Here is a 24,225-nt window from a genome sequence, read left to right on the forward strand (position 1 = left end):
GAATTGAATTGAATTGAATTATTATTATTATTATTATTATTATTATTATTATGTGTATTATCTGAATAGTGGAGCCTACAGGCTTTGCCCTCCTTACGCTTTCGCTCGCAGTTCTCACGTACTGGCACAAGTGGCGGCTTTATGTTCGTAACTATGTAATCTGAGTGATAAGGCTGTAAATGAATGCACTCATGTAACGGAGAAAACCGGGAAAGATACAAATTTATGGAAGTTGTAGAACAGAAGGCGAAGGATAAAGACACGAGTTTCGGTGAGCTTTCCATAAGTCTGCAATAAATGCAATGCTAAATTTATATTGCGCGTGAGGATCCGTATATTTACTCCTACTGTGTATAGGCTGTAGTCGTATTTTAATTCACTGGCTATAGTTTTTAAATTAAAAATGAAAAATCTGCTTGTCTCGTGACTTGTCATATCGTCCACATGACTCGCGAGCATAGCGAGTCACATGAGCACGAGTAATGTGGATGCGCCTTAAGGCCATCCTCAGGCAACTGTTAATCGATTGAAACTACCGAACTCTATCTGGTCGTATGTTAATATATTAATTCTATAAATGCAAGTCGTCGTCGTTTGAGAACGTATGCCCAGACTTCACTCACGCTACTTTCATATTGCGGCGTCCATGCTGTGTGCCCTTTCTGCGTAGCTCTCCCTAGGCGGGCATGTGTTCTAATTGACACAGTTTCCCTGTATATTGGATTGCCTATGCTTCTCTTGTCAAGCACCCTGCATTCACTTGTAAGAAGAGAATGGTTAAAACTTTCTAAACTCAAACTTATTCACCTTAGAAACACTGTACTGTAGCGTAAGACTGTATGTGAATAATTTATTATTTGAAGAAAGCAGTTTTCTGGGATGTGGCACCGTGTAGATGTGGTGTTAACCGACGCTTCGGAGGAACGTATCGCCTCCATCTTCAGGGTAGAAGGAAAAATAAGAAAATCCGCAAGCGAAGAGACCGTGAGAACCGGTACAAGCAGTCTGCTTCGTTAACATAAACGTCGGTTAACACCACATCTACACGGTGTCACATCCCAGAAGACTGCTTTCTTCATAGTCACCGCCGTGAAAACCTCAAATCTTACATAATTTATTATTTATTTCAGTCACAACAATCCTACTGTTCTGTATACATTCGAACGAATGAGGCGTTTTGGTGTAATTTCGGCATCCCAACATCGTATATGGTATGGGTGGCTTAAAATATCGGTTCGGAGACGAAATAGCCTAAGATTTCATGTGGGTTTTCTCAGTCTTTCAGGCGAAACATGTCATCATATTTTAAAACAATCATCGAATTCATTCCAAACTATTTCAAATTTGGTGTGGAAAATCATATTATCATTAAACGGTATGTAACCGATACAGTTGGGAAAAGCCATTATAACACTAATGACAGGCCAAGGCTAAGCATCAATTATGCTACCCCAAAAAATTATGAAAAAAAATCCTATGAGCTCAACTTCCTTGAAATGCTTCCAAGTGTGTACAGATTCCAGCAGAAAATATAAACCAATATTTATACAGTACAAATATATCCAGTCTCCGAGAAGTTGTGTTTTGAAAAATAAACAGGACGTTGTTTTTAGATAAAGCTAAGACAATGGATAATGTCAAAAACATATAATTTGTACTAATTTTGGAAAATTTGAATGACACAAGATCTCACCTTTCTTACGAAATGCAAGACTCATAATATTGTTCGCAAAGGCCTCATATTGAAAGCTCCATATCAAAGTCATTGCTCTACTAAGATAACTTTAAGAGCCAGCAAAAAGAAAAAATGTCCGGAGATAGGCACTAGCTCTATCGATTGGGCCCAACTCAGCAAGTTTTACCTGAAGACGGATACAGAATCCAGTCTCCGAAACGTTGCTTTTTGAAAAATAAACACGATTTTTTTAAGATAAAGACAGGATGACGGATAATGTCCAAAAATAATATTTATATTAATTTACCATCGTCATAAACTTTTAAAATAATATTTATACAGACTTTTAATACATAACTGTGTATAATAAACATTAATTCTTGTAACCTAGTATTTTCACGAAAATGACAATGGTTTTTCGCTTATTTTATAAACTTTTGCTTCGTGATTTTAGTCCTCAAGCGAACTATACCGACCGAGCGACCGCCGCTTGTCGGCGAAGTTTAGTGCCAACTGTTGCAGATAGAGGGTGTCGCGTTGTCAACGCCACGAATCCCCACGGCCGTTAATTTCGGTTTTTTAGACCGGAGCCACTATTTGCCTGAAATAGCTCCTCAATTATCCTCACGAGGCTGAGTGGACCCCGTTCCAGACTAACTACTTCTCGGGAAAAATCTGGTATTGCCAGGAACCGGATTCGGACCTCTGGATCTGTAGCCAGGAAAGCTGACCACTAGACCACAGAGGCGGTTCGCTTATTTTATAATACGAGTTCGAATGTCTTAGTGAACTAATCTGACATTCAGTCCAAATCCTCCCATCTCGCAGCAGGCCTATCACAACACAACCAAACACAACCACCAGCTAACTAATATCCCAGTATAACGACTCTGGCAACATGTTACCTCTGAACAACATCTTCCTCCATGACTAGAATATGATATGCATATTACAAAGGCAAATACAGACACGTTCTATATTCTCCGCACCCCCTTCTCCATCCTGTATTCACAAAATTCGTAAACAAAAATCTGGGTGGCAGTAAAAAAGGCTATGCAGGTTTTGGTGTTCTCTCAGCGGTGGTTGTGAAGAGCTGTGTTCTGGGATACAACGCCATGTAGTCCGTTGAAAGGCAAGCGATGTTTCGGAGGAATGCGTCGCCTCCATCCTCAGGGTCGAGGAACAAACAAAACAAGAAACTAAAACGAAGCAGGCAGCAAGTAGTACGGTTGACTTCCAACGGACTACCCGGCCTTATATCTCAGAAGACAGAACTCTTAGTAAAAAGAAAATGCTGCCCGAATATGCGGAAAGGTTGAGCCAACGACTCTGACGTGCCCTCCATACACGAGTGAATTTCAATTTTGGATATGATATGTCATGTACACTCAGAATTAATGTCCCTTCTCGAAACAGCGTTTGGGGCGACAGAATGAAATTTGCACCAGAAACAAATACCATGCCTCATCTTTATATACATATTATGCATTAGATAAGTAGTCACATGCAATTGAATTAGTGGCGACTCGGTTTTCGCTGCAGTGGAATTAAGGACTGCTGCATATGTCCTGTAGCACTTCCTAAACCGCCTGGGACATTACGAAACTTGTTATATGCTTCTCCTTAGTGTATGCCCTCAACTGCTTTCTCCTCCATATCTTCTGTAACAAATCTTACTTGCCTCTTCATTTCATCACTGGAACAAACTATTTACAATGCAGTCCGCCTGCTAGATTTACGGTTGCAATGGCCTATTGGGCTGGAAGACCTTAGGATATTCTCAAGAGCCATACAAACTTAATTATCATAATTTAAGGAAGAACGAAAAGTAAGATGTTATCGAGTATTAGAAGTACATAAGGAGCTCTCAGAACTAGGGTTCGTGCCATCATCATATCCCAGAAGACCGTTTTCTTAAAAAGGTTCGACTTTGCAACAAATGATGCATCAAACAGAAACAGGGTCTAATCTGTTTTAAAACCCTTCGGAAAGTACTAATTATTTTGATGTTGAATTGTCTCTTTAATTACGTAGAAATATTTTGCATTAACGAAGCTCTCTACTAAATACCAAATTGACGATCACTGGGTTTAGTATCATTTCATAGTCCAACACTGAAGCCTTAGAGATACGTCATGGGAGGGTTTTATGTTAATGCCTGACACTGGAAATGAGGGCACAAAAAATATACGGGCTGGTGTCATGTGAAAATGGGTCACGGATGTCACTTGCAGTGCTGAGGTCTCCTGTGCGAATTGAGTGCAGCATCTCACTGCCTTAAGAGAATCAGAAACTGAGACAGAAATGAAGGTTACAAGCAGCGGAAGATCTCATACAACCGTGAAATCCAGTGTTAAGCCAGATCGACTTTACATCGTCTATTCTTCTTATATACGGGAACGTACATTTAAAATTCCGGACAGGTAGTGGCATCCGCTCCAACTGAGGTTAGTTTAAGTTTCATACGATCAAGAATTTAAGCCGTCGCCGAGTCAGTATGTTCCTTTTTTGTTTGTTTATTGGTTCTTATTTATGAAAATAAAAGTGTCGTGACCTACACTAAGACACTGTGCTATTATTTTGTTAAAGCAAGAATAGGCCGCGCCATAGCTCAAGCGGTTAGTCGCTGGCTTCCCAACATGGCGGCCCGGGTTAGATCCCGGGTCTGGTCAAGTGGGATTTGTGGTGGACAAAGTGGCGCTGCGGCAGGTTTTCTCCGAGTACTTCGGTTTCCCCTGCCAATCTTCATTCCACCAATTGCTCCACAATCACCCTCACCTATCACCTGGGGCTGGTATAATAAGCCAGAAGTGGCCGCAGTACAAGGGACTTAGTCCCACCCCACTAGCATTAAAAAGATAATAAAGCAAGAATAGAGAAGAAAGAAATGAAGGGATAAAAAGAGAGGAAAAGAGACATACATAGGTAGGTAGGTGGACAGGCAGATAGATAGATAGATAAACAGACAGACAGACAGAGAGATAGATAGGTAGATAGGTAGATAGATAGGTAGATAGATAGATAGATAGACAGACAGATAAATAGATAGATAGATAGATAGACAGATAGACAGATAGACAGATAGAGACGGAGTTTGTTTGTTTCTGGGTGAACACGAGGTACAGGTATATTGAAAGCGACGTGCCAGTACTGCACGGCTGCTGTTCGCACTGTACATATATGCGATTCCTAGAGGGTACACAGTGCGCTGCCTTCCATTCAGTATTTCGCCCAACGCCTCTCCTCCTACCCCTGGCGACGCAATCTGCAGCGACTCCGTGAATGGAATGAAGCCAAGCCCCTCTGCGCGCTACTACGTACAGTCCACATACAATGGCCCCTGCAGTCCTGCATACTACAATTCTATCGCCACATATCGACCCCCGGGTCGCTTCCTAGAACACCATGTCCTGAACCCAGTTCCGTGAATACCTAAACTTTATAGCATAGCATTACTTAACCTTTTCAAAGCTGAATTTTATTTAGCAAATTATGCCCTCTTTTGCATTCGTGTATCGACGACAAATTAAATATAATTTCCAATCGTTAAATGACTCAATTATTTAGCTTTAATCGCCGAAGAGATGGCAGGAAAAACATCTGTTCATATTATTGACACTGTGTTCTAAACGAGATAACTGGGTTATAATGTGGAAAGAGTTGAAGAGAATCTGGGTGCAACGGGTTCATTAACGAACCCTCAATGCAACTTTTGTCTTATACACAGATTCCTAACGCTGAACATAACAAAAATTCAGTATGAAACACGGCGTTGCCCGACGTGGGAGTGGACCAGCACCCTAAATGGTGCAGGCGTGAATGGTAGGAATTTAGTTATTCGACCTGAGTCCAGTAAGGTTATGGGCTTTACAAAAAACTCCCCTCTGATACAAGTGACAGAATTCAGTAGGTAAGGGCTGTCTTGTAACAGGCAAACATGTTACTTCTCGCACAATCAGCGTAACGACATTCCGTGCTTTTCTTATGAACATAATATTTTATTAATGTCCCCGAGAAACTAATGATAAGATACACGTGGATGCATCTCAACTGGTTACTTTCATGTAAACAGAAACTGCATCCGGTTTTCCAGAGAAGAAAAATCAACTATCTGCAACACTTTCGGAAACTCGGTTATTGAGTCAAGGCCCCGAAAACAACTGAACGGTTTAACGTAATTTATTTTACCAGACAGGCGAGGCCTTCTCCTAACTCCGTATCAACACCAGCTAGCCTTCAGACTTTACACCAAGGCTATGTGGCAACAAAAGGTTCCAACAGACACACGGTGTTTCACACTCGGTCGTGTGCTCTGATCAGTCCACTGTTACGAAAGTAGGGCAGGAGTTTTGTCTTCACCAATACCCGTGACAACCCTTAATGGATTCGACTTCAGTGTTATTATAATAGGGCATAAACAAATGCAGCATGCTTAACATGCTATATATTAGTTCGCAGAGGTCAAAATTCACAGAGGCACGTCTCATGTGGATGGGGGATTACGCTCTGCAATAAAGGCAAAATCTTCTGTCTTCAAACGTAATGTCATTTTTGGTAGCGAGCTGGTATCAGCATAAAATAAATAATTTATTTTGCCGTTATTTCTGTGTGCTTAGCACTAACATTCAATTAAACAAGATATAAGAAATTTAAAATACATTGCGGTCTCATTTTATGCGAGGATGCATTCCTGAAGACTCAGCATAATTCAAGACAATTTTTCTCATAGTTTTGATTCTTGCCGAAATTTTGTAGATTCGCATTATTTGAAACTTTGCCCATAAAGTGAGACTTTATTAATGTTTATTGTCTCGCACTATTTCAAATTCGTATAAAATGTAGTTGGCGTTCATTGCACAATACAACACGTTTCACGGTCTCTCAATAGCGGCGGTCGCTCGGTCTGTATAGTTCGCTTGCAGACTACAGGCGACGGAGTTTGTTTGTTTGTTTGTTTGTTTTGTTGTTCAACAGCAATGAAATATGTTGATAACCAAAAGATATTATTAACGACCGATCTCCAAACAGGACTATGACTCTATCTGAAGGTACTATTGGCGTGTACATGGAAGAACTGAGGGAAATCACGCAGAAGTCACTCAATTTCTTTGGAGCTTTAGGCGATATTCCAACAACATGACTCCGAAAGGCTTAACAAGCTGAGCTACACCTTCTCAGTCCCAACGGGCTGACGGTGGGTAAATCAGATTTGTGTCATCTATACATAACTTACATAAATCTATTCTTGTTTCTCAGGCACTGCAGTCTTAATTGTCTTCTTTTATCATACGATCGCGCAGAACCTAAGATCAAGATGTTGGTGAAAGTGATCTGAGAGAGAGATATTATCGATTCGAACTGTACAAGGGGAACGATCGTGGTTTTATGCAGTACTGTCTATCGAAATATAAATATCAGTAAAATGTAAAGAAAGTAAAGATATCCCTGTGTTTCATTAATTAATGACCACGCCATGAAGATGTATGGGGGAGTTGAACTATATCTCCACCATTGCTGACTTCGGCACTAGAAGAGATTAGTGGTCAGCTTCACGCCCCTGTCCCTTTACCCACAGAGAGACAACCCCGGTTCCCACTGGATAGGAGGCTTATAGAAATGAAAGTTGAGGAAGACATGCCCAATGGCATCTCTATTCCGACAGAGTATATGCACAGAATGTCTGTAATCCTCGGGATTACTGGGGTTTGGGGCTTTGCTTTTTGTAATGTTTCGCTTTGGGATGAAAACAAAGATGAAGCGTCTAGTGCAAAGAATAACTTACGGTCCAACCATTTTCAAACTGCAAACAAAACTGTGACAACTGCAAGGCAAGATTTGAGGGACTCGCCCCGGTACTTTCACAAAACAGAAATTGAATCCGCAAATTTTACTGAGGCATTTGCTTCTCTAAAATCACGAAACTCAGTCCGTACTTTTAGATTTTATCAGAAATAAGAACAAAAGAAAAATGACAACCTAATTTTATTGTTACTAATAAAAGCCTCCACATTTTGATGGCCGCGGGGCCCCCACAACTATAAATCCGGCACTGGACAATCAGTTCTCATGTACACATATATGAAAATTGCATTACATGGTGATGTAATTAGAGATAAGATGTTATTTAAGTGTATGTTGATATTTTCAAAAATAACTTGTATATCCGCATGGTAAATGTAAAATGGATTTATTACGGTATAGGTAGATATTGTGGAGCATAGACCCGTTGCTAAGCGGTGACTCTTTACACAGCGGCCGTTGCTAGGTAATGCCCGCAACAATAGAAGAATTGTATTCTCTATGTGGTCCACGCTGCGGCCGTTTCTGGGCAACGGCTCGGTAAATACGTTCCCGTTGGTAGGCGTCTGCGACAGTTGAACTACAACAATGAAAACATGTTGTTCTCTACGTGGTTCGTGCCAAGATATTATAACCAGGACAGTTTGGGACATCAGTCAGTTGAGATTTGAGTTCTGCAATGCAGGCTGTGAAGAGATAGCCCTATTGGGTGAAGCTGAAGGAGCTTCACTGTTAGAAACCGTTGGCAGGGAATGGCCAGTGAAGACACAAAAGGCAAAGCCTTTGTAAATTGTGAAGAGTAGCGGTGGTGCTGTAATTGTTTGTAGTTCCGAGTTGTGGTATTAAGTGGTCAATAAATCCATTCACCAATCCAAACCCCTTCTAGAGTCATACATACCACGTGGCAATATTGATGTGTTTAAGAACAAATTGTGTAGGCGTAATGAGGACATAATTATGAATAATTTATCACATAAATATGTACAGTACTGTTATTTTTAAGAACTTACGTGTACGCATAGAATGTAGTTATGATTTCCTATGGGATTACACGCATACACGAGCATGCGCACACATTCACACACGCGTGCACACACACACACACACACAGGGACCCAAAAAATTTTTACACACCATTGAGCCGCCATTTTCCTTGTTCATCCTGCCATTCGATAACGTGGCCCTTGAATTCCTGCGACTAGCACCATCTTTTGAGAGAATATAACACTACACACAGTACATTACATTTCGTTTGAACTTTCTTGTTGTGTTCGTAGATAAATTCTATTAGGGCATGTAATCATTTTTGAACCCCTCTGTATGTACATGTAATACACAACAAAAGAACGTAATTATCGATGTCTTCCATGTAAATTTACATATATATATTGTCACGTGTTGGTTATGTCACGCGACAAATAACTTTACGTGGTTCTCGGATTTAGAGGATCATTATTGGACACTCACACTTACACACCGTACAATTATTATCACTTGACTTCTGGCTCAGTACTCCAATGCGACGTCTCAACTATTCTTGGCTGTGGTTGGCTCTCAACTGTCTCTGGCAGCGGCTATCCCAAGATTGTCTCGTTCTCAATACTCAAACACTCAACTTCCGTTCGAGGCCAGGCCCTTTATATAAGGCGCACGCGGACTCAATAGAGGACACCCCTCGCCAAGGTTCGATCTCACGTGTTCGGCAATCCGTTGCTTCGGGAAGGTTCCTTATAGATCACACCGGTAAGGTGTTTCGCCTCATCGGCAATTCGTTGCTACGATTTGTCGCTGCGGGAACTCCACAATTTCCACGTATTCGTTGTTGTGGAAGTGTCCGTTCCGACTGTAGCGGTTGTCGCGGTAAAGCGTCACAATATATATATATATATATGCATGCAATGTAATCATGGTTGTCTTTCTTGCAAACGTATATAAACAAAGAATGTATCTATGCCCATCCATCACATAAACTTATTACTTACATACACGTATAGAATTAAATTATGGCTCTCCTTCAGCCACAGAATGTAATTATGGATGTCATTACAGAGTAAATATATATACTGATAATTCGGAAACAAACTTACGTACTCCAGTATCATGGGTTGATTATTATGCAAACAGATAAATCTACTTATATTTTATAGAATAACTTACATACACACACAGAATGTAATCATGCCTGCCATTACGTAACTATGTATTGTAGAAGTACAGAATGCAATTATGGATTTCACTACGAAAATAATCACATACATTAACCAACAACTTGAGGCGAATGAAATTATGGATTAATTATTATGTAAATAAGTTCTGGTGTTTTCAAGAACTACTCGTGTTAGTTCATGGAGAATACAATTATGAATCAGTCTGTACGAACGGAGAAGGAACAAGGACTTCCCGCTGATTGGTTCAAGCGTCACTACGATCAATACAAGTGTTATATATTCCCAACGAGGGAAGGGCATTTTTTCATCATCTTCTACAGTAATTTAGAATCAGTTTGACCTTACACAATAAACTATATATATAGGGGATTGAAGTAAAGGGTCTAAAGAAAATTTAAACTCCGCACAGAAAATATTTCTTTGTTACACTGCACCATTCACAGAAATGAAATTCACAAGCATCTGAACAAACAACTTCTAACAGAAAACAAGTCTTACTTTTTTAATATCGTGATTGCAATGCGAAACAACAGACATATAACGATCTATATCACTCAGGGAGACGCAGCAATTTCATGGGATTAACTTCATTAACTTCACTGTTTCGTTGAAGCTGCACATATGAATAATATGTTGGAGCAGGTGACATAATTGTACTTCTTGTTCATGACGAGGCTCCGGTCAACAGAGAGACAGACACATGCATGCATGCATATATACACATACTTTAGGCATAAGAAGAAGGTTCTGAAAAAATCATAAATTTCTGTGGGAACCTGATATTCCTTCGAAAACAGAATCAAGTATATGACAGCTATCCTCTGAGATATAAAGCCGTGTAGTCCGGTGAAAGTCAACTGACCATTTGGTAGAACATGTCGCCTCCTCCCTCATGGCCTAAGACTAAGCCAAGAATGAAATCAGAAGACGGAAACTGAAGATGACGGTGACCATCCGAAACGTCAGACCGAACTTTTCATAGTCACCGTTGTGAGAACCTCATATCCAAGGTTACCATAATATGTTCATATATTACGGGCAGTAACTTCACCTCTATGTTGGAGTCACCGCGGTTATCCGACATTTCGGAAATACTACCCCCCCCCCAGGCCCCCCAAAATGAATCCAATTTGCCACTGAAAAAGCGCGGAGGTACACGGCGCCCCCTCAAAGCCGGAAAACTTCAGTAGTTCTGCTATTGCTTTATTACAAGCAGACAGTGACTGTAGTTGTTCTCTTGCCTTGTGCTTGGTGTAGTACTGAGAGTGATAGTCATCATCGGTGTTTTCTGTGAGGTGCGAGCTAATGGTTTAAAACTGCAAATAACACTTTCAATTGGCATTCATCAGTCCCCTCTGTGGTTGTATCCTCGTTATCGGAAGATCCCCGCAAGAGTGATTCCTGAAAAGACTGGGAAATGTCCTGAGTTTCCTACCCTGAAAAGTATTTACATCAAATATATAACCGAAAGTGTCAATATACAACAGCACGAAGAGGCAGCACGAAGTGACTGTTCCGAGATTATTCATACTTCAAGGCACAAATAGGAATTGATCCTTCCATGAATTTCGAGGCGGATAAACAGGGGCAACAAAACGAAATGTAAGGTAGATTTTGTGTGATCGGTAAGGTCTTCTGGGTTGTAATGCCATGTAGTTCGGAGAAGGCCAGGCGTTCTCAAAGGAAACTTCTAACAGAAGTAGGCTGCAGGCTCAGCTTGCCACCTGCTTCTGCTGGGTTTTTGCTTGGCTTGGCTTGGCTTGGCTTGGCTTGTGAGACAACCCAGACTGCAATGTTGTCCAGATACATAATCATTAACAGTAACACCGTATTGAGCAGTAACAAATCCAAACAAATATTAATTTAGTACCAAACAAAAGCCTCGCCGAAACATCCCCAACGAATAAGTAGCATTACCATTACAACAAGGAGGCCCCTTGCCCTCAACGACCGGAACGATAAATCGAAACACAGTTTGGAGAGGCCAGATCGAAACAGAACTTTGCGAACCACTTCACTGACCAATGGTAAGCAACAAACTGCTCTCATATCTGTACTCATACCGAAAGAGTTCTACCTTTCTCAACATGGGAGGAAGGTGAAATTACGTGATAAAGAGGGATTATGGGCCAAAGGTAAATGAGGGGAAGGAGGGGAGGTTACTGGGCCGGAGGGCGCTACTCCTGAGACATCCAGGCAGAAAACATGGCTAACAGCCCACCACGAATTTCAGCAACAATTTTACTCGCACATGAGTAATGATTAGATTGAAACTGAGAATTTTAAATTCGTATTTAAGTGTCAGTTATTTGACCTATTCCGTTAATGTTGAAACACGATGGGAACAAACTTGCTTTACGGCCTACACACGTCAAATCTCGTACTCCGTCTCTTCGACGGAATCTAGAAGTAACCCCCGAAATCAACCAACATCATGACTGCTCATAACCCAGATCTTTAAATGAACGGGAACCAAAATCAGATAGCATGTTTATTTCTTTGTAACATATAAAAGAGGAAGCTGTACAACGCCGTTCCATAACTCAAGCGGTTAGTCGCTGGAGTCCCACCGCGGCAATCCCGGTTCTGGTCAAGTGGGATCTGTGGTGGACAAAGTGGCGCTGGGGCACGTTTTCTCCGAGTACTTCGGTTTCCCCTCCCTATCTTCATTCCACCAATTGCTCCACAATCACCCTCACCTATCATCTGGGGCTGGTACAATAGGCCAGAAGTGGCCGCAGTGCAAGAGACTTAGTCCCACCCCACTAGCAATAAAAAGAAAAAGGCTGTACAATATTAAAACACGTAACTAACTCCATGCACCACGAGCCTTCTCTTGAGATGCTAATAGTCCCGTAGTTGTCAAAAAATTCCCCCCTTTCATGAAAACCGAAAATTAATTTTAATGTTCTCAATAGGCAGTCGTTCCTTATTCTCGGCCAGATTAATTCAGTTCTGATTTCTTTCTTTCAACATAAATTCGTATAAAATAACGAAAATTCTAACTTAATCAAATAGGCCTACAATTTTGTTAGGCAACTTTCTTCATGCCTAATTCCTCTTCTCCTTCTTCATCTCCTCTTTCTCCTTTTCTTCACTTCCATCTTTTGTTTGCACATCCTCCTCTTCTTCTTCCCCCTCTTCCTCCTACTCCATTCACGCATCTACCCACTGTATTTATTTTGCGCACTTAGTGCGTAAAAAGCAAATGATGGAGAAATCACATTTTTTGCATTACAGGGAAAAGAAAATGTTGCAAACGATGATTCGTCTTTAACGTTTTTGTTTCCAGCTAAAAATAAGAAATCAGATTCCTCTTCAAAGCATACGCTTCTGTAAGTTTCTTAATACCACTTACTGCCAGTCCTGCCAAGTCTAGGCCCTGTTATGCAAGTTTCTGTTACGACCTCAGAAGGAAATGGATTCTAATATCACTAACGAGCAATACATAACATGGGAGCATAGCAGGTAACGCTTCTAGAGCTCTGAACATCACGTATTTATTATTCTTTCATTATCAAATGTTCCACATCAGAAATTCATAACAATTCAGTACCTTCAGCTGTTTATTTAACGATGTTCTTATAATTGACATTATAGAAGTGATGTCCTGGGTAAGTGGGACTATAAATTACAAACGGATACAGTGAGGGAGTCCCAAATATTCACCAAAGCCTGTACATGTACATAGGTCACACATTCACAGTGGAAACATATGTACAGTATGAATGATAAAAACTGATAATTTGAACCTTACTAAAAGAATCACTGGATACTGACTATCGCTTATTTGCTTGATCTACGTACACTTCAATACTGAAGATGGAGGCAATGCGTTTCTGCAACCGTAGGTAAACATACAGTAGACTATACGGCGTCACATCCCTCAAAATGGTAGGCAAATCTTGAATAGATGGACATATTTACATATAAAATAAATTTAAGCTATGAGGGGTATTATAATATTTCTGTTTACTAACACGAAACCAGCCAACAAGAAGTAGACTTGAAGTCTGGCCATGAAACATGTATTAGAATCCAAATTGAAGCACAGTAATGGTTTATGAAATAAACATAGATCTGTATTTCATTCTTTTCTTTAGCGAATTCTCACTTACTTTATCCCTACTCACATTTCAATAACGCTGTTGTATCGTGGCATCCTGTTGCACATGACAGGAATTCGGTAACAAATATGTTGATTAAAATTACATAATATGTATATATAGGTGATACCTTTTGGAAATAAAATGTGACATACTTTAAGAAGAAAGGCGGAATGGAAGGGAACAAATAAAGAAAAAAGAATACAGCTCACCTCTCAGCCACTTTCATTTCCTCCTACTGTTTTGTTGGTTCGTCTGTTGCTTCAAACGTGGAAGTACTGTTATTGCTCTCGTAAAATTGTTCAACTAGTTATGCAGAAATAACTATCAGAACTTGCTATTCTCATAAAATAGTAAAGCTATCCCTGTAACAGGCCTTGGAGGCCCATAGGGTTGTGAGACGTCGAGGCTCCCGTATTTTCTATATAATCGGCTCACAGATGGCGGTGAGGTTTTCAGCCTTACGTGCCTGCCGGCCTTTACCACTAGGCGAATTCCTGGTACTCATTTCTTTTGGGCGCTGAGTCAACCCCAGGGACACAGTGCGGCTGGACGGACTAGGTCAATTTAAAAATTCAATGACCTCATCAGTAATCGAACCCGCGATATTGAGGCTTGTAGCATAGTGCCTCAACCAACTACGCTATCGCGTACTTGCTATTCTCATATTGAAAGAATTTCAGAATAAATGTGAAGCACTTTGACTGACTAACGAGTCAGTCTTTCAAAGGCTCATGCGTTTCGATACACTTTCCTATTGCCAGAAATGATAGAAACGCGTGTTTCCATGGTGCAGAGAAGTTCTGCAACGCACAAGCGCCGTAGCTGTGTAACGCTAATTTTGTAAATGTTAAGATATTTTCATATTTTCACCACCAGAGTTTTAGCATCTGCTGACAGTGCATCCCAGTTACTGTGAGTACAGCTGTGCGTGATGTATGCATCTCAACCACCTCAACTCCAAGGGCCCCTTTTCTTTGTGTCTTTCAGCTTTGCAACTGTTCTAGATTTTCCTCGATGAAACACCGAGCCGATGTTGTGTTCCACTTGTCATGACAGAAGTCGTCGGTTTTCTCTTTGATTTCGTATTTTTGTATGTAACTTCGAATAGAATTGAAACTGATTTAAAATGTTTCTCTCTCAACTCGGTGTAACTCCGATAATTTAAAGGTTACGTCTTCCATGGAGTAAAGAAACCAATACAAGATTTGTATTAGTATCAGCGAAATTCTGTTAGATGAGTCAGCATTTACGGGAACAATGGTGACTTTATACAGGTTGTAAGATTTGAGGCTTTCACGGCGGTGACTATGAAGAAAGCAGTCTTCTGGGATTTGGCACCGTGTATATGTGGTGTTAACCGACGTTTCGGAGGAACGTATCGCCTCCATCTTCAGGGTAGAAGAAAAATATAAGAAATCCGCAAGCGATGAGACCGTGAGAACCGGTAAAAGCAGTCTGCTTTTCTTATATTTCTTATATTTTTCTTCTACCCTGAAGATGGAGGCGATACGTTCCTCCGAAACGTCGGTTAACACCACATATACACGGTGCCAAATCCCAGAAGACTGCTTTCTTTATACAGGTTCTTAGGCAATTTTTCAATAGCAACTTCTCTTCATGTCCGAGCATATGAAAATATTTGATCTAACATAAGCAAAACCGGACTCGATGAGCAGTCAATATAACAGGAGGACAGGCTATTGTCACGTGTATAGAGTGACTACAGAAGGGGTTTAAGATTCGAAATTGGATTTATTGACCACTTTAATACACAACTTTTAATTACGCTTAATTATAGCGCCATCACTAATTTCCACACTTTACAAATCACTAGAGCACACAGAGTAGCGTTCTCCGTCTGTTACTAGACGTCTCCTGGCAACGGCTTCAACAATGGCTATTCCTCTGCTTCCGGCTCAAGTCCTATCTGAAAGATGGCTCCCTTCCAACTGACTATACCTCAAAGTCAAAGTCACATTACGGCTGACGGCCAGTCAGTCAGTAAGTCTTGGTGTCGAGCCCCGTCCTGGGGCTCATGACCAGATATTTTTACTGTTTGATAGTTACGGTCTTGTTCTTCTGGGGCGCCCTCTCTCACGAGAGGACGGGTCTGTTTTGTATATGCTGCTGGTTCTTGCCAGCGCAGTCTTTCTCGGGTCCGAGTCCCTTGGGACTCGCGACCATATTTTACTGTCTCAGATTTGAGACTTCCCTTTTCGTCGTCTCCTACGACTCGCAGGGTCACGGTGGAGGTATTCGACCCCGCCTCCATACGGGTGTGACTCTTCCTGCTTCAGTTGTCCTCCTCATAACCCCATTTGCATGGACCGAGTAGAAAACACCATTTCCAACAGTACATCCATTGTTGCATATGTATCCGTTGCTGCGGGAACGTGTTTACAAAGCCGTTGCCTAGGAATGACTACACGCTACGCTGTGCTTATTGTAGCCGTATACGAACGTTCTTTCTGCAGCCTCCATTTAAGTTCATTTTCGCCAACAGTATTCTGAAAAAACGTACCTTGCGCAATCGAAGATACTGCTGTTTTCTTGATCTGAATATGATAACTAAAATCGCTGCGTTCTTCATGGAAAATCGAACGTGTTTAAAAAGTGTTCCCAAAAGTAATTAAGTGGAAATTCTCTCGTTAGAATTCCACTAGGAACACATATTTCGACATTTAAGCGTTCATAAACTTTACAGGAAACATATCACAAAACAGCATACTTCCGCATAAGAGCCCAGAGCCTACTGGGCCCAGCTGGGATCACAGGTTGCAGCACTCGGTCACCGGAATAAAGCACCAGTAACAAATCTGTGTCCACGTACGGACCAAATATGTAGTGGTAGACAAGTAGGACAGGACAATAAGTGGCATTTGCGACGGAAATATACGAAAACAAATAAATATATCAATTCAACATGATACTTAAACACGACATTACATACAGGAACATTAAACGAGCACGGACAGATCTCTTGATACTCTGAATACACTGACTAGTATTTAGTTACGGATTATAATCGGGAAGAAGGGATATCCCCCACGCCCAAAGATTTTTCAAGAGAGATATACAGGAAGGTAGTGACGCGGTGCTGTCATCATCGCTTGAAGATTGTGTGGGGATGACCGCAAAACGGAATGTAACTTTCTACTCAATTTATAAACGAGGGAGATGCGAAGAATATACCCTGAACTATGTCTTCTTTTTTTTCTTAAAAATAAATCATCCGCCTATGAAAATTTATCATCACACAACGTTCCTGGCACCCCGCCATTGACAGTGACAGATTTCCCGAAGCACAGGAATATAGATAGGGTAGTCTCTAGGGAAGTGACGAACAGCGGCTCAGGCATGGTGCCCGAAGTGCGTCCAGCCAGCAGGTTGAATACAACTGTGTTTGGTGCTAATTCGTTAGCATGGCGCAAGTGTAAACATCTTCAAACGTGGAATCTTCACTTTACAACTTCAGTTTCAGCTACTTCCAGCCCAAGTAGGCTCTTCAGTATGATAACTCAGATTATTTTAAACGTTTGTTCATTTAAGGTTAAAACAGTACTAACGCACATACGCAAAAATATATTTTAATAAAATTTTTATCTCTACACTAACAGAGGACGGAGGGGTCGGAGCTCGAGACCCGGTGGGGCAAGAATTTTCACTTCTCCACATCGTCCAGATTGGCACTGCGGTCCACCCAACCCCTTATCTAATGGGTACCGGGGGCTTTTTCCTAGGGGGTAAAGCGACCAGGGCGTGAAGCTAATCACTCATCTCCAACTAGAGCCGAGGTCAAGAAAATGTGGCTCTATACATCCACCCCCCCCCCCCCAATACTTCTTCATGGCGTAATGCCTAATTAGTTACTTTACCTTTTTTTACCTTTACACTAAGTAAACAGAGAAAACTAAGTACACGTATATGTTGCTGTCTCGTCACCAAAATGCAGAGCAAAATTGTGACATAAAAATAGGAATAAATAAAAATAGGATGTTTTGAAAATGTGGCACAGTTCAGATATTTGGGAACAACGATAACATATCGAAATCCGATTCAGGAGGAAATTAAGAGGAGACTGAACTCGGGTAATGCTTGTTACCATTCAGTCCAGAACCTTTTGTCTTCTCGTCTGCTGTCCAAAAACATAAAAATTAGAATATACAAAAATATAATTTTGCCTGTGGTTGTGTATGGGTGTGAAACTTGGTCTCTGATATTAAGGGAAGACCATAGACTGAGGGTGTTTGAGAACAGGGTGCTGAGGAGAATATGTGAACCGAAGAGGGATGAACTGACAGGAGGTTGAAGAAAACTGCATAATGAGGAGCTTCATAACTTGTACTCTTCTCCCAGTATAATTAGAATGAACAAGTCAAGGAGGATGAGGTGGTCAGGGCATGTAGCACGAATGGGGAGACGAGGAGTGTGTATTGGATATTGGTGGGAAAGCCAGAAGGAAAGAAACCACTGGGAAGACCAAGGCGTAGGTGGGTGGAAAATATTAAATTGGATCTTAGAGAGATAGGATGGGACGGTATGAATTGGATTGATCTGGCTCAGGATAGGGACCAGTGGAGGGCTCTTGTGAACATGGTAATGATCCTTCGGGTTCCATAGAATGGTGGGAAATTCTTGAGTAGCTGCTGAATTGGCAGTTTCGTTCAAATACTGTGGAGAATAAGACACTTATGTAATCTTCGCTTGTTCGACAACTATTGTTCATTTTTGGGCAATCTTTTAGTTTTTTCTGAAGACCATGGCTTATTACTTAATAAACAATTTATGAATAATGTGCATAGCGTATAATTCTTGTTTAATTATTTCGAAAACCCTTAATACCGCAAAAAAATGTATGCGGAATAAATTATGTGCTGTATTTTATCTCTATTTCTTTATCGAAACAGTTTTTGATCCGATAAATATTTAACGAGTCACGTTCGAGAATCAGGTAGCAACGCATGTAGGTTCGATTTTAACAGAAACTTGAAAGTGCCGACGAATGTTAGTTAAGAATATATAACATTTAATGAAAACCATTCAGCAGTTGTAAGATTTGAGGCTTTCACGGTGGTGACTATGAAGAAAGCAGCCTTCTGGGATTTGGCAACGTGTATATGTGGTGTTAACCGACGTTTTGGAGGAACGTCGGTTAACACCACATATACACGGTGCCAAATCCCAGAAGACAGTTTTCTTCATTCAGCAGTTATTGAGATGATTCTTGATTGCAGACGGACGGACAGATAGACAAATGAGTGGAGTGATTTTAACTGGCCCTCTACAGGATTAGGAAGGCTCCTAAAATGGCTAATAGCATCGTATGACCGTGGGCTTTCTCCTCGTGTCCGTCGGCGAATTTTATTTTGACGTATATAGATTTAATATGAAGCTTATTTTACATGAGGATCAAATCAAAATAGCCTGTTTCCTTGAAAAAGGTCTTCATCTGTCAGCATAATGGTTCGAGACGTAAAATACAGATCTCAGATGCATAACTTTCATTTGAAATATTTTTTCCACATAAGGTATACTATATAACAAAATACAAAAACAAAAGATGTTGTATATGCCTAATATCGTGTATCTGTATTAGCCATTAATTTTAAGAGAACAAATCTACGTTATATCTGAAATTAATGAACATTAATTTTAGTCACGTATATACAGAAGTATGCCTGCAATTCAAGTACATCCGCCTTTGAGGAAGGTTCGATATGTGTCAACTACTTTCTTCTATTTGTTTAATGATGCTGTCAGTATCGGTGCTATATAGCGTCGACAACCAGCTTTATTTTATGTATAAGAATAAACATTTCTTACCCCTTCTCACAAAGCGATTGCTTCAAATACAGATTATTATACAAATTATCTAGAAGTGCTGTATAGCAATGCAACTGCCATAATCCAGCTGACGAAGATCATAAATCAGTTTTCTTTGTATTCAAATAGAATAAAAGGTAACAGGGAGTTATATGCATAATTCATAAACCCCATTTTTCTATTGTACTGACTTCTATTCCTATATATATTGTGACATGTTGACCCCTACCGCCCCAGCGGTACGTGNCTCTTAATGTCATATTTAGATTGAAGTTTATAATCCAGTAATGATGATGAATTTACATCAAGGACTCCTGCGTTTGTGATCATAATTTTTTGCTGCTGGTAATCGTAAACACGTTAAAAATTATTATTATTCTATTATCAAGATCTTGACGCTTTATTTCTTTTAACGTTTTCAAGAACAAAATTTACTGCTGTTCTATTATGGATACTGCTGGTCTCCCCGTACCCACTAGGCATGGACACTGTTCCTCGTTTAAGGTCTGTAATATCTCAAGAGTTAGCCCTTCAACAAGGTGCGTCACAGCTGCAAATATCTGCGCATATCTGGATTGTTTCAATAAACGTAACGTCTCACTTGAGAATATACGAGTATTTTCCTTTGCTTAATCGTACTGAGTTACAGCAATATTGTGTTACCTGTACTATTGTATTGCCTAGGATTAAATTTTGGTCTATTTCTAGTTCTAGTTCTAGCCTTAGTCTAGCTTTTGTTGTGTACACTTTCAGTGGTCGCCTGTTATAGGCCACTTGCTGTTGTAAAGTAAAGTAAAAGTAAAGCTATCCCTGTAATAGGCTGTGGAGACCCATAGTGTTGCGAGATGTTGAGGTTCCCATATTTTCTAGACAATCGGCTCATAGCTGGCGGTAAGACTGTCAGCCCTACGCGCAGGCCGCCCTTTACCCCCAAGAATATTCCTGGTACTCGTTTCTGTTTAGAGGCCGAGTCGACCCCAGGGAGCTCAAGCACTTAAATAAAGAAATGTCAGTGAACTGTTATTATCCTATGCTCATGCTTAATTTGTTACAGGCACTCAGCTGATCACTAACAACGTAGATCTGAACTGGATTACTGCGTGGTTACAGCGTTTTGTTACATTCGGCGTTGCGACATTATGCTTGTAGAACTTCTTGCATGTGTGTATTTGTCTTACAGTTCTGAATTGTTTCGTTCCATTTTTGTTTCTTGATTTGTGCTAACTCCGCTACTGGTTTCTGCAACTGCTGAGTTAGCATGTAAAATAAAGGAATGAATTATTATTATTATCATCATCTCTTGTCACAGGTTTATTTCCTGGTATTCCTTTTCTTGAACCAGTGATGCACCTCACCACTCAGGCTTCAAGCTTCGCACTGTAGCACTTTCCGTAGTATGTGTGATGTTCCCAGGATAGCTGTTTTTTGCAGTGAATCTATGGAGTGCTTACCAGGAATTAGTTCCAAATATTTTCTCAACCCTCTCGTGACTGTACCCGTGGCTCCAATAATTACTGGTATCACAAAACATTTCATGTTGTTGTTGTTCGCTGAATTTCGATGCTTAAATTTTTATATTTTAATTTCTTCTCTGCTTCTTTTTGTACAACATTCCTGTCTGATTGTACTGATACATGTATAAGTATGCAAGTCTTCTTTTGCTTGTTTTTAATTATTATGTCTGGCCTGTTTGCCAGAACCTCTCTGTCTGTTTGTACGCCTTCGTTCCATTATTATTTTTAATATTATTATTATTATTGTAGCGTGCAGATCCGTTAGTGCGTAACGATCTCGAAACAAAGAACGAAATAACATCCACGGCTATGCAACAGATTCTTAACAAGCAAGTGTTCGCAGCTGTTACAGTCCCATTCAATGGGACTAATTTAGGGTTTAGTTGTACAGAGTTGTGGGATATTCGCCAGACAATAATGAAGCGAGCGCGGAAGCCGAAGAATCTCCACTGTTAGAAGCCGTTACCAGGGAACGATTGAGAACACATCAGACTGAAAAGACTCAGCGTGTGCTGTAGTCATTTTTAAAGTATGGAGATCAACAATGTCGCTATAATTAAGTGTAGTAACGAGTAGTGTGTAAAAGTGGTCAATAAATCCAATCTCCAATCCAAACCCCGTCTATTGGCACTAAAACACGTGACATTATTATTATTATTATTATTATTAGTAGTAGTAGTAGTAGTAGTAGTAGCAGTAGTAGTAATATTTTATTTTGGGAAAATATATTAAGTAGGCCTACGTAAAATTTGTTAAACATAACTCCAAAGCAGGATAAAATGTGGATACAACAAAAACAAACACAGCAACGACAATGAAAACAATTACAACAAAAACAAAAAAAAACCACCACCACCTACTACTACTACTACTATAATTATTATTCTTTTCTCGAGGATCTTGCAGTCACCTATCTAAATTCCCTAACACCCAAGTGTTAATTTCCATTCCTTCAAGGATTGCGTACTTCCTGTATCGCTATCAATTAATTATTAATGGAAACTGACAAAACGGGTTAGGATTTTATTGCAGGGTGTTAACGTTAACTGACATACTTCGACCTTGAAGATGGAGGCAACACGTACCTTCGAAACCTCTGTAACAGTGCCCACATCTACAGGGAACAAAAAGCCAAGAACTGAATTAACATTAAACCGCTAAACGCCGTGAAAGCCTAAAATCAGTAAGGAGATATCATTAAATTAAATCCAGACGGGTTTCAAACAGGAGGACAAAAGCAGAGCAACCGCATGCGTCGTTATGTCCCCTTGCTTTGAGGTAGGACAAACTCTCTCATATCAATTACCGATAGCATTTTATACTTATACCCCCTGCGACAACTTGAAGCGATTAAGATTTGTAACAAAACATACAGAGACACCTATGTGAGGCAGTCGTAATTTACATGTCTTTGATTGAAGCACCTGCGCCATCTGTGAAGCGAATTTTAAGTGGCTGCGTAAGGAGAGTCTACTGTCGTCATCCGTGACGGGAGTTGCATCCGTGTTCCATATTTTCGTTCATTTACGTCAGTCATGAGTTTCCAAACAGGCAGGGAGCGTAGGAAACAGAATGAAGTTGTTACCATGTTAGAGCTCATATTAAGTGATGCCAAGCTCGTAAACATTTTTGCAGGACACATACACGTACACGGGCAAAGAAATTCTTCCGTAACGATGAACTGTCTTTGATCTGGTTGCCGTCTGCATCTTGCTGGTTTCTTGCTTGGCCTCCTCTTGGACCCTTAAGATGTAGGCAGTACGTTCCTTAAGTACGTCACTGAACGTATACCGAACTATACGGTCTTACAACCCCGCAGATGGTATCGTTCGTTAATTCAATGTTAATATGACGTGTTGGACATAAAATATAATCATCACACATATACAACAGCTGAATGTACGAACTCCTCTCTGCACCCCCGCCCCAGCAGTCCGTCCCAACCTGCGTCATGGAACAAATGGTCAGGACAAAAGACGTTTCTCTTCGAGAGATGACCCCCAGATTATTGTTGATTTTGCTGTATCCAGCATGGGTTCGAGCCAAAGTCAGTTTAGCGTCAGATGAGCGTTCGAAGAAGAGGAAACTGATGGACAATGAAGAAAGTGGATGTTTTCGTTCACAAATGAAGTAATCAGTTTCATTTACTGATCCTAATTTCAGAAGACAAATAATTATAAAAAAGTTATACTTATCAAATGTGTTTAGAAATATTTGTACTATCAATCACTGTCGTACTTAGCAGCAATCACGGATCGTCTCTCGCTACATACGAGCACCCCTAGCGTTGAAGTTAGGAACTATCAGCACGAGCACATGCTATCGGAAGGAGTTACAGTACTGCCAAATTGAACACGGTTAAATCTTCGCGGAAGAAAATATTTCGAACCTCTAGATGCAAAACGACAGGTTTGACTGCAAAATTAAAGTCTGTTGATTTACCGTTTAATATGATGTTGGCCTTTTGCAGAAAAAAAAACGAGAAACAGAGGCCTATGGAAGAAAGAACATAAAACAGCTTCATGCTGCTGGTTTGGATAACTACGAATATGAGTTTAGTTAATATTTGCAACAAGACAAATTCTTTATCAAACTGTTCAGGATATCTGAAAATTTAGTGCGTCATAATGATATATAAGCACCACAAACTAAATTCCGTAAGAAATATTTACCTTAACAACGGCTGGAAACATCTTGTATATTCCGCTGTCCACCGACTGCTGGTGAATACCTGTTGAATCTGATACTTTCTGAATGTAGACCACTATCAGTTGAGGACATTAAATACACACAACACATCAGCTATTGCCCTTCGATAATAAACACATATGTCAAACCAAGCACTAGCCTTTAGCCCACTTTATTTATAACTGCATGATTTTCACCTCACACGAATCACAGGCTCAATTGCATTTATACTGCCAACTTACGTTCCACTCACTGCTCTAATCAAACGAGACATTACTTCGCTAATCAAAGACACTCATATCAGTATACTACTGCAGTCATAGTATCGCGCGCTTGTTTAAAAATCCCATATTTCGTACACATGGTACATTTACACGTTTCGTATGTTTCATAGAATGAACGAGTTTATTTCTATACACAGCATCAGTCGGTTGGTCTTTGTATAATGG

General features: G+C 40.3%; 1 protein-coding gene across 1 annotated transcript in view; it reads right to left on the reverse strand.

Annotated features, from left to right (window-relative positions):
* The window catches only part of LOC111866167 (protein tipE), a 122,455-nt gene extending 98,461 nt beyond the window's left edge, over positions 1–23,994 (reverse strand). Inside the window, exon 1 of the transcript XR_004513183.1 lies at positions 23,761–23,994. The gene's annotated coding sequence lies outside the window, so the exon portion shown is untranslated. The remainder of the gene's footprint in view (positions 1–23,760) is intronic.
* Positions 23,995–24,225: the final 231 nt, after the last annotated feature.

This window comes from Cryptotermes secundus, unplaced genomic scaffold (genome assembly GCF_002891405.2).
Source record: "Cryptotermes secundus unplaced genomic scaffold, Csec_1.0 scaffold1054, whole genome shotgun sequence".
Lineage (NCBI taxonomy): Eukaryota > Metazoa > Arthropoda > Insecta > Blattodea > Kalotermitidae > Cryptotermes > Cryptotermes secundus.